The sequence below is a fragment of the Engraulis encrasicolus genome, chromosome 1, assembly GCF_034702125.1.
Source record: "Engraulis encrasicolus isolate BLACKSEA-1 chromosome 1, IST_EnEncr_1.0, whole genome shotgun sequence".
Classification (NCBI taxonomy): Eukaryota; Metazoa; Chordata; class Actinopteri; order Clupeiformes; family Engraulidae; genus Engraulis; species Engraulis encrasicolus.
The window spans coordinates 51,735,267-51,748,507 of record NC_085857.1 but is presented as its reverse complement, the minus strand read 5'-3'; the positions used below and the strand labels follow the sequence as shown (position 1 = coordinate 51,748,507).

Below are 13,241 nucleotides of genomic sequence, written 5' to 3'. Positions count from 1 at the left end.
AACTTGACCAAGGCACTAGCTTGCAGTGTTCTGATACTACCAAGGGGTGGATATAGGCTGCTGCAGGGGGGCAGGCACCATTAAACCCAGGCCAATGTAATGTTGCAAAAAACACGAATTAGTATTATTGACACGTTATTACTACAATATTATGGCGTCAGTCATTTTAGGATCGCCACTGGATTTTAGTTGCATATTGCCTACTGTTTTATGTAAATTGACTCTGAAAATTAGATTTGGAAAAAAAAAACACAAAATGTTGTGTCTGATTGATTAAGTAATTCTATGGACTGAGTCTACTGATTCTAAAAACTTTTTTTTCCTCCTATAAGAGCAGTCACACCACAGGACACCATAAAATTAACCTAAGCATTGCGTGACAGAAAGATTGCAATATGAAGACATATTAAGAGGTTAAGAGTCACCTTAAACTTCCAAAGCACTCTCCAATAACTGAGGTACTGACTGGTTAGGAGCCAGTCTTTAAGACCCTTGTAGTTGGCCTTGCAGCTGCCCATTCACAAACATTGACATACATGTCACCCCACAGGACGCAATTTGTGTTACGAAATTGAACTTGTAGTTAATATTACTGTCTTGAGTTTTTTCCACATTCACATATCTTAATATTACATTACATTACATTACATTGCATTTGGCAGACGCTTTATAACCAAAGCGACTTTCAAAAGAGGACATAATCAAGCCAACATCACAAGCAAATACAAAGTGCACAGGAGATATACAGAACAACAAGTGCAGTTGCAAAGAGGGGTTAGTTGTTTTTTGTTGTTGTTATTTTTTTTTTTGTGTTTTTTTTTTTTTTTTTTTTTTCACACACACAAACACACACTCACAAACTAAACTAAACTAAACATCATGTCAGGAGTCTGCCCTGGGGCAAGGCCAGTTCAAGCATTAGTCTAGTAGATTCTCTCGAAAGAGGAATGTCTTTAGTTGTTTCTTGAAAGCTGCAAGAGATGTGCTCAGTCTTGCTGCCTCTGGGAGACTGTTCCACCACTTGGGTACCACTACGGAGAACAATCTTGACTGGGAGTACCTAGAGCGACTGGATGGCAGAGCCAGACGGCTTGTGCTGGATGAGCGCAGTTCTCTTCCAGTAACATAAGGCGTTAGTAGGTCCTTCAGATAAGCTGGGGCTGTTCCTGTGATGGTTTTGTAGGCAAGGGTCAATGCCTTGTGCTTGATCCGGGCGGCGATCGGTAACCAGTGCAACTCAATAAATAGAGGAGTAACATGGGTCCTTTTGGGTTGATTGGGTCAGCACAGGTCTGATATTCCGTACGTGGGACATCTGGATTCGACAGGTCCGGGTGACTGAGTTGATGTAGTTGGAGCATGACAGCTCATCATCAATCATGACGCCGAGGTTTTTGGCGACTTTGTTTGGGGTCACGATGGTGGAGCCTATCTTGAGGTTGATGTTGTGACTGAGCGACTCTTTAGCTGGGATCACCAGGAGCTCTGTCTTGGCCAGGTTCAGCTGTAGGTGGTGGTCCTTCATCCATGTTGACAAGTCGGTGAGGCAGGCAGAGATGCGTTCCGAAACCGTGGTGTCCTCTGGCCGGAACGACAGGTACATCTGGGTGTCATCAGCATAGCAGTGGTAGGAGAACCCATGTGTTTGAATGACACGTCCCAGGGAGGAGGTGTATATTGCAAACAGAAGGGGTCCCAGCACTGATCCTTGGGGTACGCCTGTGGAGAGGGTGTGAGTCGTAGACAGCTTCCCTTGCCATGACACACTGAAGGTGCGTCCAGAGAGGTAGGAGTTGAACCATGAGTGGACAACGCCTGTGATTCCCATGGCTCTGAGTATCCTCAGGAGGATCTTGTGGTTGACTGTGTCAAAGGTTGCAGACAGGTCTAGTAGTATGAGGACCGAGGATAGTCCTTCCGTTCTTGCAGTCCTTAGAGCTTCAGTCACTGAGAGTAACGCAGTTTCAGTTGAATGTCCACTTCTGAAACCAGATTGTTTTGGGTCCAGTAATCCGTTCTGGTTTAGGAAGTTGGTGACCTGCTTTGCAACTGCCCTTTCTAGCGTCTTGGATAGGAAGGGAAGCAGTGAGACAGGTCTGTAGTTCAGTGGGTTCAGTGTAGGCTTCTTCAGTAGTGGTGTCACCCTTGCTTGTTTGAAGGCGGAGGGGACAGTGCCGGAGGAGAGTGAGGAGTTCATGATGGATGTGATTGCTGGGACCACTGTTTGGGCAATGTCTTGAAGAAGGTTCAATATAAAGTTAAGATTTATGCAATCATGCCAAATGCTTCATATATTATTCAAAATGTTGTTGGTTAATTTATATATATATATTATTATATATTGTTTCATTAATGTTACAGTCACACCACAGGGAAAAACTTGACCAAGGCACTAGCTTGCAGTGTTCTGATATTATCAAGGGGTGGATATAGGCTGCTGGGTTACAGGGGGCAGGCACCATTAAACCCAGGCCAATGTAATGTTGCAAAAACCACAAATTAGTATTATTGACACGTTATTACTAGAATATTATGGCGTCAGTCATGGATTTTAGTTGCATATTGCCTATTGTTTTATGTAAATTGACTCTGAAAATTAGATTTGGAAAAAAAAACACAAAATGTTGTGTCTGATTGATTAAGTAATTCTATGGACTGAGTCTACTGATTCTAAGTGTATTTTATACAGGTGTCCTGGTGTACTTGTCTTTAATTCAGAAGTACTTAAGTGGTCTGTGGGACCTGAACTCACAATGATTGCCAGGGGTGAATGTGGACTGATGGATCGACTTTTACCTTGTTTGATTCCATATTACTTGTCCCAGGCCTACTCTTGTAAACCATTGTAACTTGTAACTCGTTGAAAGTTGTGACTTGTAACTCATTGTAACTTATTGCCAATGTGTATATTGTAACTCGTAACTCGTAACTTGTACCTCGTAACTTGTAACTCGTAACTCCATTATCTGATATCATTAATGCGTGCACTAGTGTGTGTGTGTGTGTGTGTGTGTGTGTGTGTGTGTGTGTGTGTGTGTGTGTGTGTGTGTGTGTGTGTGTGTGTGTGTGTTTGTTAATGTACCGTGTATGTGTGTGTGTGCTAATCTATCGTGTGTGTGTGTGTGTGTGTGCGTGTGCGTGTGCGTGTGCGCGTGCGTGCGTGCGTGCGTGTGGGTGTGTAGATTTGTCTTGGTGCATGGATATTTCTTTCATGATCCCACAGTTCCTACATGTTCTAACTAAATGTCCTTGTTTTTGTTCTCATTTCCCTCAATAAAATAGGCTACTAATCAATAAATATATACACTCACCGGCCACTTCATTAGGAACACCTCTCTAGTGCTGTGTTGGACCCCCTTTTGCCTTCAGAACTGCCTGAACTGCCTGCAACAATACTCGGGTAGGCTGTGGCATTCCAACAAAGATAAATTGGTACTAATTGGCCCATATTGGGCTAAGAAAATATCCATATGCAATTATATCCCCAGCCTGAAACGTTGATGTAGGGCAGGGTTGACCCATGTTTTCATGTTGTTAACGCCAAATTCTGACCATTCCACCTGAATGTTGCAGCACAGTAAATTGTGTAGTGTTAAAATAACACTTAAATAGTTAAAATTAACACTGTTCTAGTGTCTATTTGGTCCTGCTCCAGATCAGTGTTAAACACTGGTGTTAGATTTATAGTGTTAAGCTAACACTATAAAGAGTAAAGCAGTTTCGGGGAGCACCCTACTAACAATTTTTACTTCTAAGAAGGTTCCTGGAACACAAGCCCTTGGTTCCAGTTTAGTTCTGGGTACATCCCCAGAGAGTCATGTTCTCTCACCGTCACTTTATTCCTGTTCATGTCATGTTTGTTCCCTTGCCATTCCCATATGGTTCCCTTAACCTTGTTGGTTGCATATTTGGTTCCTTAGACATGCTCCTGATGTTCCCCCAACCTTGTTTATTATTGTGAATGTGTTTTGGTCCTGCCCCACTATCTCTCACCATAGTTGAGGTACCCTGATCATGGTAATTAAGCACCTCCCATCCTCCACCATGACTGAAACACCCTGCGCCTGGCATCAGTTTGCCACACTGCTCTCTTAAGATAATGTGTAAAGTTGCTGAAAACATGTAAAATGTCTATAGGCCTATTTTATATATCAGTCTATGCTGTACTGCACCACAATGTGAGAGAAATATCAGCTGAGCATGTATGAACACAATCTAGTGGGGATTAATACTAAATGTTTTCCTTAATGAAGTTCAAAATATAACCATACCATCTACATCAAGTGCACAATGGAGCAAGCAATGTAACATGTGCTGTTACTGACTAGCTCACAAAGCAAGGCACAAGATGTAGCTAACAAATGCCATAAGCCAAAAGCGCCTTTAGCTTGCTTGCAAACATCAAGTGCACAATGGAGCAAACAATGTAACATGTGCTGTTACTGACTAGCTCACAAAGCAAGGCACAAGATGTAGCTAACAAATGCCATAAGCGCCTTTAGCTTGCTTGCAAAGCAGGTAAACAAGCGCTATGCTGTGCCATGCTGACCAGCCAGCAGGCAGGCAGGCAGGCAAATATTTAAAGCACTGTGACAGTCCAGGTTTATATACAGGCTCAAGAGTACCATGTGACCAGATTGATTAGGAGTTTTTCAGGTGCAAGCAATTGAGTCATGATATACCAGCCCTAAGTAATTAGGTTTGGTCAGGCGCTGATGGACAGATTGGTTGTGAGGGGCCTGCTTGTTACCGGCAAAGGTGTAACAAGTTCTCAAGTTATTTCTTTCACTCAACACATCTTTTGTGTGATGTTGTGTGCACAGCCAAACCCTAGATCAACCCAACCAAGTTGAGTTAAATGAATGAAATGGAATAAATAAAAATAAAAAAGATTGTGTACATGATTAAATCTGGAGGAAATACTGTTACTAATATGTAGACGTATATGATTTAATCGGGTGGACAGTCATCGTTGCTTATGCTCCGAACAACACAGTATAAACAAAGTTGGGGGAACATCAGGAGCACGTCTAGGGAACCAGACGTGACCAGACCTATAATGTAACCATCAAGGTTATGGGAACCATATGAGAACGATGAGGGAACAAACATGAAAAGCAATAAAGGTACGGTGAGAGAACGGCGAGGGAATGGAATGGGAACCACACATATATCGTTCTGGGAACTTAAATTAAACTTTCCTGGCAACCCAGTGAGAACCGAAACAGAACCAAAAATGACGTATCCAAAACGTATCCAGAACCGAACCGGAACCAATGGCTGCTTGGTTTTTACTGTAACCAAAGGGAACGTTTGTAAGTGGTAGATTTTGGTTTAGTAATAACCCCAACCTTTAGAGAACCAAAAGTCAAACGTTTTCTTTACGTTCTCTGTTACTAGGGCATACAATGGCGCAGACAAACTCCATCACCTCGAGGAGGCGGGGGCTCTCTGGAGTACTTCTAACTCCACACAATTTAACAACTTCATTTGTCACTGACACTGGAGAGCATCTCACTCCATTTGGTGTTGGAATTACTCCAATAGTGTTAATAAGCCTTAACACTGCAAAATTAACACTGGCAAATTTACTGTGAGTAGATATCAAGACCATGCAACATTTTTCCGATCTTCTAGTGTCGTTTATGGTGAGCCTGTCCAAATTGTTGCCTCATTTTCCTGTTCTTAGCTGACAGGAGTGGCACCAAATGTGGTTTTCTGCTGCTATAGCCCATTTGCCTCAAGATTTGATGTGCTGTGTAATCAGGGATTCTCTTATGCATACCTTGGTTGTAATGAGTGGTTATTTTGACTTAATGTAGCCGTTGTATCAGCTCAAACCAATCTGGCCATTTTCCTCTGACCTCTGCCGGGTCATTCCAGCTGGAATCAGCAAATTTCTGAAAAATCTCCCACTCGACCCCCTCGGATTTGCCTGAAAAAAATGTATGTGATGGCTTAAACATCCAATAGATCATATCCACAATATCAGAACTCAGCTCTGGATACTTTTGGCACAAAAAATCTGTAAATAAGTACACCCCCTACGCTTGTTTTAGCGACATTGCATGAGTGACCATGTTCAGACTCAATTATCTCCAGAACTATTTGTGTCAAATTCATTATATTTTCAGGGCTAAGAGTCCCAGACCTGAATATCATATATTACAATTTGCAGCACTGTAAGTCAAATCACACCGTAATAATGTGCCTCTACTTTTTGTAGATATCATATGTTCTAGGGTTTCCAAATGTCTGTAAAAACCTCAAAGTTCTACATGTAAGGTTCATCCTTGGTAAATGGTCTGATATGTACCATGACTTTCACATCATAGTATATCTAACAAAAGGTTCCAATGGTTGTTGAGATACAGAGGTCCAAAGATGGGAAAAAATTAATTTGCACCAATGTTTGGAGCAATATTTCCAATCTATGACACTAGTTAGGAACTTTCTGTTTGGTGTTTCTGAAAGAGGATGTTTTTTTTAACAACATATAAAAAAATTGGGATGGTGTTTTGCCTCATTCTTTTTATAACGGACTTCAAAATCTCAATTGGCTACAATTACTTGAAGCTATGAGGACCATGTCACCAACCGACTTGTCACAACTCTCAAATCCATGGCTCTGATGTCACCTTAATAGTGAAAACAAGATGGCTACCCTGTGAATGACAAAGCAAATTCTAGGGAAACCATAACACTTGTAAATGAATTGATTGATGCCACACAGCAAGAATAGCACATTGCACATGGCTTTGATAGACATTAATTATTTTAATTGTAAAATCATAATAATAATCATCATCATCATCATCATTTTAGTAGTAGTAATAGTAGTAGTAGTAGTAGTAGTAGTAGTAGTAGTAGTCTTGGAATAAAGTGATGAAATAGGAGAGGATTAAAGAATTGTAGCACTCTTGTTTGCAACAAGGACTCCCATCCTAACTAGTCTTTCAATCAGCACCTGTAACTTTATATTTGCTATGAAGCTTGTATCTTACTCGTTAAGTTATCAGCTGTATTGCACAATAACTTAATTCATACTGGCTAGAGATTCCCTCAGACTATTTTGACAGCATGGTCCTGGAGTTTTAGTTAGAAGAGTTTGCTTGCATGCAGTATTCAATATCAGGTGAATATTGAAGGCACAGAAGTTCATATTGGCACCAGACAACCATGTGATTCTTATCACATTGATGCGATCTAGTTCAGCTGCTTGCATCATTACATTATTATATCACTGCAATGCTGGCAAGTGGGTTGCAGGTTAGCAGTAGTGATTATAACAACCAGGGTTGGGATGCTTGTAGATAATGTTCATTACGTGTAAAGTTCATCATCACATTGATCCAGGTGAGATGATAGAAGCCGAAAGGAAGCTTTGCAGCATGCAAAAGCGTTCAGATATGGTGGTGGATTGGGGGCGGGGCACAGTTCTACAGTCAGGGTACCTCTGTCGTGGTGACTGTTGGCGGGGGTGGGACTGTTTTATGGTCGCATAGGAAAGTAAAAGTTGATTAGAGATGACACATAGGAGGAGACAGTTTGTAAAGAGGTATCCTGATTGTAGAACTTCCCGCCCCCCATCATCCTCCCCTGACCGAAGTGCCCTGAGCATGGTGGTGGTATCCTTACTGAAATCAACACCTATTTTGACATTGTCCTTCAAGGTACCAATTTCGTTGTACCTGTACAATGACAATAAAGTTACATTCAAAGTTTCATTCTGGTGTTCCTCATTGATTTGCCAATGATGGATGGTTACACACAATAATATGAATACAGATACCTAATGCCCCATCATTGACAATGGCAAGCTACCTTATAAAGTCAACTCATAAGATGCAGCTAGTGATTGAAAGTTAAGTGTGTATAAAATCATTTGTCACAGGCCAGAGCATTGAAAGTTCCTGACTTGCTTAATACATTTCATTTTTTTTTCTCCAAATATTAAATCACCATTAAGGAAGTCAAGGTTGCATCAAGGAAATCATATCAACACCTTGTTTTATTTCCAGAGGTTGGTTTTTTTATGACTTCTCTCAAAATGGTACTTCTCTCAACCATCTTGAATTTATTGCTAACGTAGCGCCAGTGAGAACATGTTGCGTAGTCACTTGATCATCTGGCCGATAGTACACTTAAAAAGATGAGGCCAGAATCCCTGAAAAAAATCAGAAATACTGAGCTGAACAAACAGCTTTGTCTTGGCCCGGGATAAAGTCGTCTGAAGAGACCCCTTCCCAATACATGCAATGTAATGCGTACCCAATCTTGATTCCCCCATGTCCTTGGCCCAGAACAATTCACCACTTCCGCTTCCCTCTGCACTATTTGATCACAGGCTTATGTCACACCGCAATGCGCTTTACGATTATTGGCAAATGAATGAGGCAAAACACCATTCTATTTTTTTGCTATGTTGTTAATAAAAATATCCTCTTATAGACACAACAAAAAACAAGTTCACAGCTGGTGTCATACTTTGGAGGTATTGCTCTAAAAAATGGTGGGGGGGGTTTTCATGATGCCACTTTGGACAATATGGTCCAGCTGCGTCTTGTCCAGCTAATACCGCTACGCCCATTCCTCCTTACTAGACCGCCCTCACAGTAACGCCCCTTTGGCTGTTCAAGTTTCTGAAGTCAGTGCTGCCGAATGACAACACAAGCGCCGCGCGGGACTTTTTAAAACGCCTGGATGGATTTCGCTGCAGCGATCACTCAACTGTCGGTAAGATTTCGATATAAATGCCTGAATATACATAACGGTTACTTTACGAGTTGACTTTCAGTCGGAGGGCGAACATTTAACCACCTCGGCCCACCAACTAGCGGTTTTGGCTAATGTGTTTTAGCTTCAAGGCAAGCTAACAGGCCGCCCTTCGTAAGTTTGTTTCAGATGTTGTGTGTGTATTTGTCATAATGTACAGCACTAAGTTATGGGCAGACAAAACAACTATTATTCCTGTGTAATTACCATTCTTGTGACTACTTCACTGCATATATTAAGCAGGAAACTGCCTTTGGTTCCCAAAATATGAACATCTGTTGCCCTTCATACCCCACTACAGGCTTCACTGCCTGGGAAATCTGTGCTAGTTTATTACAGTATCTCCAACCTGGTAGCTAGCTAGCCAGCCTGGTCAGAATGGACAAAGGCAGCACATCTCAGAATCTTGTTACGACAATACGAGGCAAATGTGAATGGAGTAATACTACATCGTTATGTGTAAGATAAGACGTTAACATGACAAGGGTGAGATGAAAGATACTAAGGGCTAGCCAGACTAGAATAAAAGTTAACTAGGCCTACCACGAAAAGTTCATTCATAAACGTTTTGACGGTCTTTCGAATGGTTATCGGATGGTGTGCTTGCTTGCTTAAATATCATAAAGTTCGCCACAAAGTGATCACGAAATGATCTCCGTATTAATAACAGTTTCGTGGTTTGTTACTCGTTTGAATAAACGTATAGTTTTGACATCCCTTTCAAATGACACGCGGAAGTTTTGAATATTTGTTGTACCACGAGCTATCACGAAATTATGCTGGGCCAAAAGGTGTTTATACAGTAGTTTCTTCCTGTGCTGCGTTGTGCACGTCTGTTTCATCATCTGAGCTATCAGTTGTGTTTCTTTGAAGCAAAGATGTATAGAATAGCACTGAAAGTCGGAGGTGTCATATTTGTTCAACCTGGTGTTAAACGTAATTTCAATTCTTGACCAGTGCATGTAAAGAAATTGAAAATAAAACCGACTTGACTTGTCATTGGGTCTGATTTTAAATGTGCCATATAGTTCAATGTGGGAGCAGGTTCACACACTAAATAAGACACTAAGGTCAAGCACAAGCAGATTAAAAAAAAAAAAATCCAGGGCAGATTAGAGCAGACGTTTCAGGTTGCTGCCATCAGAGAGTATTGACTTGACCTTAGTGTCTTTAGTGTGCTCCCACATTGAGCTCTACTTTTTGGGTCCATGCACCTACTTATTTCTAAACATCTAGAGCGCAACAATACCCCTGCCTCCTGATGTGCCATATAACCTGTATCTCTCCAAGTGTGTGTGTGTGAGAGAGAGAGAATGTGTGCACGCAGATATAAGAAGTTGGGGTTGATGATCCACATGATGGTGATGGACCAGGACAGCTCTGGACCTCCTGACTGGCAGCTCCATCCTCAACCTCTCTTCCTGCCCTTCACACATGTGCAGGTAAGGCCAATTTTTAAAAACTCACTACATTGTCTGAGGCAAAAGTAGGAGAAAAGGAGTGTGCGAGTGAGTGAGAACCCGGTCATTATACATGTGACCCTTAAAGGGCGTGTGTGTGTCCTAGAACCAAGACAGTGGCAGTGTGTGTCTGTCTGCCTTTGGTTAAGGGTATCTTTAAGATACTACCTTGTTGTGGTAACATAATTTTGCTATTTCTGACAGGCAGCCAGTTTTCTGAAAGATGGTTGATGTCAGTACCAACATGTTGTGATGGAGGCTTCCACCTGAGCTGAACACAGAAACTTGCACACAGTGGTGAGTAAATCACTGAATCTGCTTTGTTCTGCACTAGACCAATAAGTATAGTACAGTAATAGTGACCCCTGTACAGGTCAGACGCTCTGTAACTCTTCAGCCTGGAGTTCTGCATTAAAATGATGGGTGTGATTTTTATGTAGTGTATTCTATGTATACCCTCTCGTGTGTGTGTGTGTGTGTCTGTGTGCAGTTGGAAGCAGTCGTTCCTGCTCAGCATCGATATGCCAGTAATGGGTTTGATGAGCCACAGCATGGTGATGGGCAATCAGCATCAGGACCAGGGCAGCTCACAAGGAGAACCTCCTGCCCTGCCTCGTCATCCTCAACCTCCCATCTCCCTGCTCTTCACACATGTGCAGGTGAGGCCAACCTCTAAAATGCACACTTGACTTGAGGCAAAGGGGGAGAATAGGCCTGCGTGCGTGCGTGCCTGCCTGCCTGCGTGCCTGCCTGCCTGCCTGCGTGCGTGCCTGCGTGCTACACTTTAAGACAGTAGCAGTGTGTGGGGGGGGCGTGTGCACAAGCATATGCACATGGTCATGTCATGGTCATGTCTTTCTGTAGGTAGATAGGGGGTGCTTGTTTTTGTCTTTATTTTCATTCATAACATTAGCATGCCTTTTTTTGACAGGCACGGAGCCAGTTTTCAGAGGGAGGGCTGATGACACCAGCAACTTTGGTGAACCTGATCAACCCAGCACCAACCACTGTGCCCCTCCTCCTCTGCCAACTGCACCACATGGCTCCACCATCTCAAAAAGGCACAGACACTACTCCTACTACTTCCTGCGAAGGATGAGAGAAGAGCCGACCGCCCCACATCGGCACTCACCACCTTCTACAGGGGTGTCATTGAGAGCATCCTGACCAGCAGCCTCTCTGTCTGGCAGCCGTCAAGCTGAAGACTAGAAGGCAGTACAGAGAGTGTGGTGAGAACGGCAGAAAAGCTCATAAGATCACCCCTACCAGCCATTCAGGATCTGTACACTTCACACTGTTCCAAGAGGGCAATGAACATCATAAAGACACAACTCATCCAGCATACAGACTGTTCTCCCTACTACACAAGCCTTCAGACTCCTCAACGCACTGAAGAAAACCACATGAATATTCCAAGGACACTGGAGAATATTCCATGAACACTTCTTTCACCATGCCACTTACACTTTACTCATTGCTCCTTATATACAGCATCTTCACATCACCTTTATGATCTCCTTCTGCCTTGTGTGTGTGTGTGTGTGTGTGTGTGTGTGTGTGTGTGTGTGTGTGTGTGTGTGTGTCCACTGTGTTTGTGTATTTATTGTCCATCAGTATGTTAATCTTCTTATTGCACACTGTTTGTGTCTCTGTGTGACTGTATTTATTGTATGTATCAGTCTGTATTTCATACCAATGCATTATTTTTAGTTATTAGTTAAACTGCACATTGGAGACTGGTCAAACACAATTTCAAACTTTGTGTTAACCCTCCATAGATTTTTATTTAAAAAATGGAGTCTAATCTACTGTACTACACAGGCTATCAACAGACCACACAGTTGAGTGCTGTTTTATGCACTCTGAATATGAGAAGGAGAGGTAACCGTTCACACTTCATAGTGTAAAAGTAAACAGAAATAAATTTTCACATTTCATTCCTGTCTCGTTCACTTCTTTCAGCAATGTATGTGGCCTACATGCAGGGAAGCTGACAGGGGGGGCAAAGGGGTCCGTTGACCTGGGCCCAGTGAGACGAGGGGTCCAGGAATGGGTCCTCATTACATCATACCTGCAAACTCGTCACCTTTTGGTGACAGTCACCTTTTTCCTGTCCAATTAGGTCATTCACGTGAATAGAAATAGAACCCCCGCTCTACACTGTCACCTTTTTTCTTTGAGGAGTTTGCAGGTCTGTTACATTGTATGTAGTCTATGTATTGAGTGGGGGGCCCTTTCAGATGACTTTGTCCTGGGCACAGCCAAAGCTGTCAGCGGTCCTGATTATGTACGCACAAACACTGGTTATGATGGTAGGAAAAATGTTCTCTGTTTTCTGATGGCCTTTGAATTAAGACAGGCCAATCTGGAACCTCTCCTGGATAAAGAGGTAAGCTTCAATAGTGTGGTCACTCCTAAATCATAGACAGACATGGAGTATGGTAGGCCTATGGTAATGAAGAAATTGTTTTTCTCCAATAAAACAAACAAATAGCCTATTGCTATTTCAAATACTATTTCATATATTTTTTCATTAATATCTGCTCTTTCCAAGCTGACCACATTGCCACTATGTGGTGAGGTGACACTCATTACTTTAAAAAGTCGGGAATGTGTTGCTGATGTTTTACATCGTTTCAAACTTTTCTAAGTAGCCTATATCATGTCTTACCAAGTGAACAACCTCGACAAAAGGTTTTTTTTTAAATTATTATTATTTTTCCGGGTGTGTTAATATCCTGGAAAGGATGTTTAATCATATAGCCTACACAGTGTTAACAGTGACCTCGACACACAGCTAGGTAAGGTAATGTCAACGTCGTTGTGTTGACATTTTGGCGACCTGGTACGTTGCTATGACAAATTTGTGCATAGCGACACGAGTCCTAAACAGTAGGCTACAATGTCCGAGGTACGGGAAGACAAAGCAAAAGACATATTGGGATTAGAAAACGTGTGATTTATCTCACTTTCTTACATAAATTGTTGAGAATATTATGTCAGTGG

General features: G+C 42.1%; 1 long non-coding RNA gene across 2 annotated transcripts; it reads left to right on the top strand.

Annotated features, from left to right (window-relative positions):
• Nucleotides 1-8,681: 8,681 nt before the first annotated feature.
• On the top strand, nt 8,682-11,599 carry LOC134441027 (uncharacterized). Of its 2 annotated transcripts, XR_010033096.1 has the most exons (5): nt 8,682-8,736; nt 10,066-10,217; nt 10,440-10,532; nt 10,726-10,894; nt 11,167-11,599. It is a non-coding gene; the product is annotated as an uncharacterized LOC134441027 (long non-coding RNA). The 2 variants fall into 2 exon arrangements; XR_010033090.1 differs by lacking the exon at nt 8,682-8,736 and having other exon boundaries at nt 9,139-10,217.
• Nucleotides 11,600-13,241: the final 1,642 nt, after the last annotated feature.